Below are 6,000 nucleotides of genomic sequence, written 5' to 3'. Positions count from 1 at the left end.
ACACAATTTTGCGCCTTCTTTTTTGGATTGAAGCATTCTTACATCCTTAATATCGGTAAGCCTCTTTATAACATCAGCCCATAACTGCCGAGCATTCAATGTACAAAGTCATTGTTAAGTCATCTCTCTCCTGTCAGGTTCCATAGACAGATTCAGAACACCAACCAGTCAAATATCTTCTCTAAGACTATATGCTCAACTTCCAGTCATTAGGTAAAAGTGTGTCAAAATTAAGAAGCACCCTACATACAAAACTTGGGAAGCAGGGCTTTTTATTCATTATTTATTTTTCTTCTTTTTATTGAACAATCTATATGCGGAACTTACTGTATGCATAACATAGGCATGGATTTGGCCCTTTGCTAAACTTTTTTGTTCAGAGATTCATTTTGGACTTTTTTCGTGAGCACTTTATGGTTCATCATTGGGCACCATTTCCTCCTCACTCATGGTTGAGGGAGGAATTCATGATACACTCCTTTCTTCTTTTTTCTGTGGCACACCATGTTTTTAATGCACACTTAAGCATATATATATAAGTAGGACCCACAATTGGTAACCCAGATGTTTTTTTACATGTTTTTAGGATTCATACCAAACATGGCTTCCTGATGAAGACTCAAAGCCGAAACGTGGGTAGGACACAACTCATTTTAGCCAAGACCATTATGAATGATCTTTTTGACTGAAATAGATGCCATACCCTATTTGGTGATACTACATCCTCAACGAATTATAAAATACTTCATATAAAAAAGTCCTAAATAATCCTAGCACTGACTAAAGGCCACTTGCAACAAAAATAATGGGCAAACCTTGTTTTGCCTAAAGTATAACAAATGCTCAGAATTTCTGTATTAAATCTGTATCACATTTATGATAAGATAGGCAGTGGATGAATGTGGGAGTGTGTCCCTGAAAAGGATGTAGAAGGAACCACTACAGAAATATACCAATCTTGTGGTATGTACTGAATAAATACGATTTTTTGTATGTCTACATAATGTATTGGTATTGATTTTTAACAAAAAAAATAAGGAAAAAAAAGTAATACTGTTGAATAAATACAAATATTTTTGATAACGATCGGCATTTTTGGATCTTCTCAATTGTTTGGACAACACATGGGAACCAAGACACATTTCCTATCATTTTGGCTGCAACAAAAAACTTTCAGTTGTGGCCAGCGAATAACACTCAATTTTGGGAGGTAACTCGAAATTACTGATTGCAGCCAGGGCAACTATATCCAATGGGGAGCTTTTGTTTTTTAAATTTAGGTCTAAGAGCAGTCTGCACTGAAAGAATATACACCCAACAAAGATAAGGTGCCTTGCAAACCCTGTCACATTTATGTGATGCTAATTCTGTAAAAACGCCTAAAATTGATTTCCTAGACTCATGTTTGATTAGATTTTTTTTTTGCATTCAGCATTTCTTTCTACAGTAGAGATCAAATATTCCTATGTTAGATAAAATGGGAAATGCTAAATTTTCCAACCCAATTTATTTTTTCCTTTCTGACTCATCTGAAAGAAGCTTAGGGGCATATTTAAAAGAAACTGGTGGAGCACGGTGTTCTGTCAAAATTGGTATCGTTGCTCTCCCACAGTTTCAAAATGTAGAGATACACCGTATTCACAAGAATGCGGCACACCCCTGCATCACCTCTAGCACTGGGGCTAAAAAAGCTGCCTAGCGCCAACGCAAGCACCCTGGTGCCATTTTGCTAGGGTGCCTATGCTGCATGGGTAATTGTTTATGTGCAGCAAGGGGCACCTTCCTGCACATAAACAATCTTTTCAGGCGATTTTCTCAAACTATGTGTACTGCAAAATGCAGCACAGAGCAAAATACAAGGAGAAATAAAACATTTCTCCTAGTATTTCCTGCTTAAGACCAGGTGTTCCCAGGCGGTATTTTTGGTGCTGCCCCATAAATATTGTAAATATACGGCGCCATATTTCAAACGAAGTTTAATGTAGAGTCATCAAATATTAGTAATATTATAAGCTATACAAAATGGCTTTTTATTGGAAAACCTGACCTAATCAACTGCACACTGGCTATTTCTAGTTTGCAACATACTTGTTTTATGGTTTGTTCTACAAATAACACACCTTATCTGTGTTTAGAAAACCTCTGAATAACCCTATTAGTAGATCACAGTTAAGGTGCACTTATCTTTGCAAAACAAAAGCCTACAATTCTGTGAAACTTACTAGTTATGTAAAGATAAACAAACCATTTCTTGTGATCTTCCACGAAAACTATACTGCCCTAAGAAAAGTCATTCCCATGAGGTGACTGATAACATAACATGTGATGCTGATGGCATCTTTGGTGACCTTACATATGACCTTACCGCAAATATTATGAAAGATGTCACTTTGGATATATTATCATTTCATCCTTTGGATTGGTGTTGCTATTTAATGATGTTAAATTGCACATTTCAGTTGTTTACTGGTGTAAATATTGTGAGGTCTGCTTTGTCCATGTCCCATTCTATATACCCCTCCCTTCAGTATCTTATGTACATGTCCACATGCCTAGACTAGCACGTACCTGGCACACAGCACAAACTTGTATTCAATATGAAAGAGAATGAAGTAGAATTCATAAGGATAGTGGACCAACAATTATTTATGTTTTGGAGATTGATATGTGTATCTTCTAATATCTCCTAAGTGATTGATATATGTATCTTCTAATATCTCCTAAAAGCCACTGTTTATCTCCTGTTACTGTTACTTGTTACCATAAGCGTGTTAAAGTTAATCGCGAACAAAGGTGGGTGAGTAATCTCATATCTCTTGAATTGTTTTTACTTCTGACAGTGATAATGTAATTTAAAGCAGCTAAATATTGTTGGAGTATTTCTTTTTTACCACACATACCATACATGAATTACACATACCATACATAAACCATTATGGCAGACAAATCATAGAAAGAGATGGAACTGAGAACACTAATCACGAAACATTAATTGGATGTGCCTTGAAAAAGAACTGCAGGTCTTAAAACACATGAGCACCCGTACACCACTCTGAGACCATAAGAAATATTAAAAATGAGAAGTTTAGGGACCAACAACAAAACACCTTTCATTTGTGCTATTTAGATAGTACGTGCTCTAAAGAGCTTTTACCACTGTAGTATGAAAACAGAATTCTGGAGGTGGTAATGGGTGACAAGAACGTTTGTATGTGTGTGATGTGTCCTGTTGTTTTGTGCTATCTTTTTGTGCTGCATTGTTCTGGCGTGATTTGGTTTTATTGTACTGCAGTTTTTGTGTCGAGTACTGTTTCACTGTTGTGATGTACAATTTTATGTTTTAATTGTGGTGTTATGTTGCTTTGTATATTATATTTTGTTATGTTTAGTTGTTTCGTTTTGACATCAAACGCTGCTATATTTCCAGCCATAAGCAGCATGTGACGTGGAAGTTCCCTTGACAGGCAACCATTTGCCACTCTTTGAGGTGATAAAATAGCGCTGCTCCAGCTCTTCAAACACTTAAGAGACGGGGTTGGGCTAAAACTGTGCCCAACACCAATGCTTGATTTATGTGACACGGCCTTATATCTTCAACACAGAGTGATGCATTTTTTTGTTTCTTCATAAAACTGGAATAGAATGTGGTTTGAGGCCGCATGTCAGCACTCACCTGACTACTGCAATCAGACTATTGTCAATTTAGTAAACCTACATGGGAGGGAAAATAAACATTAATATAAATGTGGAAATATTTTGTACATGATTCTAACTGTATTTGCATTTCTGTTGCAAGAACAACACAAAAACAAATAACTCACCTTCTATAATCTGATTTTCCTAAACTGCTTCTTGCGAAATGTGCTTTAAGCAATTTATTATGAAAACAACGAGAAAGCTATCCAAGTGTGTCAAGACTAACAAGGGAAAACAAACTCTGGCAGATGACTCTGCTTGAGCACTGAGCTGATAAATGGCTTACGTGGAAAATAAGCAGTGTAGTTCTGCCGCTAAATTAACCCTAAGACAGGTGGGCCCTCGCAAAAAAAAGCCCTTCCAGTTCAGGGTAGGATACGCACAGGTTCCCCATACTGATGTGGAGTCCACTAAAACAGAGAAAGAGGGGTCACTTAGTGCGGGCAAATATGCCCATTTTTAAGTTTGTTACTAAACTAGGCAGGCGACCGATAGCGGCCCCATTAAAGATATATCAGGCCAAGTGTGTTGGATGGCCTCTTATGGTAGTGAAATATGGGGGATGTAGCCATTGAAGAATTGCAAGTGGTTGGGAACACGTTCCTGAAGCGTATTCTGGGTGTGCCCATTGGAACCTCGAATATGGTGGTGCACAAAGAACTGGGGGTTCTGAATCCTTGGCTCTCTGCCCTATAACCTCCTGGCTGAAAATGTGGTGGAATTGTTGTTGACCCAATCGATATTGAAAGAGTGCATGGCTCTTGATCACTCATGCCGAATACCTTGGCTTAGTTATATAAAGACTAGCTTTAAAAGACTGGGCAGAGCAGAATTATATACTATCCCCGAAATGGTATGCAAAAAGGACCTGGGTTGGGTTACATAGTCCTTTTATAGTTTACGGAAATTTGAGAGCGAAGAGTTGGAATTGAGGAAACCTACAGTCCGTAAATTTCTAATATTGAAAACAACTCTATCTACTGAGGCTTATCTCTCGGGATTTTTTAGTACATACAACCGTTTTTTACTGACCAGGTAACGCCTGGGTTTTTTGCACCTCCTGCTGGCTTTGCCTAGAGGGAGCATCAGAGGACAGACTTTAGCAGCCTGTGGTTGCGATGGTGTGTCTCCACAGGATTTGCTTTATTTTTTAATATTTTGTAGGTTTTATGCAATCCCCTGGAAAGTTTTATTGTCTCGATTTTAACGAGGATTAAATTCAGGCAGGCCCGTCCAGCTCTTATGTATCTACAGTTGTTGCATGAAGATTTCGTTTTGTTTGTTCTTAATTTCCATAAATCTGCAGTAAAATGTAGGGCCCTCTGAATGAGATTTCATTACAAGAAAGGATCTAGGGAGCTACTTAATTTTTGGTTTATTTTTATTTGAATATTTGACCTCAGGGGACCAAGTATCTTGCACTACACTTTATCTATGAATAATTTTCTGTATGTAATGAATTGTGCAATTGTTTTATGAAATTGTATTAATTATTGTTTTTATATATGGTAAACATTTATGGTTTTACATCTGAAAACCGAATAAAGTTATTTGATTGATTGATTGATTGATTTCTTGGAAGATCCCTTAACAGGCAACAATTTGCCATTCTTTGAGGTGATAAAATAGAGCAGCACCAGCTGTTCAAACACTTAAGAGAAGGGGTCGGGCTAAAACTGTGCTCAACACCAATGCTTGATTTATGTGACACGGCCTTATATCTTCTACACAGAGTGATGCCTTTTTTTGTTTATTCATAAAACTGGGATAGAATGTGGTTTGAGGCCACATGTCAGCACTCACCTGACTACTGCAATCAGAATATTGTCAATTTAGCAAACATACATGGGAGGGAAAATAAACATAAATATAAATGTGGAAGTATTTTGTCTGGATCTCTCTTAACCTACATGATTCTGATTGTAATTTTATTTCTGTAGCAAGAACAACACAAACACAAAGAACTCACCTTCTAGAATCTGATTTTCCTAAACTGCTTCTTTGCGAAATGTGCTCTAAGTAATTTATTTTGAAAACAACGAGAAAGCTATCCAAGTGTGTCAAGACTAACAAGGGAAAACAAACTCTGGCAGATGACTCTGCTTGAGCACTGAGCTGATAAATGGCTTACGTGGAAAATAAGCAGTGTAGTTCTGCCGCTAAATTAACCCTAAACAGATGAACAAAGGTTTAAAATCATCACGAGAAGCACATGCGCACTTGCACCTTTTGTGAGCTGCTCAATTATTCATGCAGTCATGGCGTTTGTGCCTTTGAAATCCAGTGCATACTTTCAATTTGTCC

Source organism: Lissotriton helveticus, chromosome 7 (genome assembly GCF_964261635.1).
Source record: "Lissotriton helveticus chromosome 7, aLisHel1.1, whole genome shotgun sequence".
Lineage (NCBI taxonomy): Eukaryota > Metazoa > Chordata > Amphibia > Caudata > Salamandridae > Lissotriton > Lissotriton helveticus.
The sequence above is the reverse complement of the archived record's forward strand: the minus strand, read 5'-3'. Positions refer to the sequence as shown.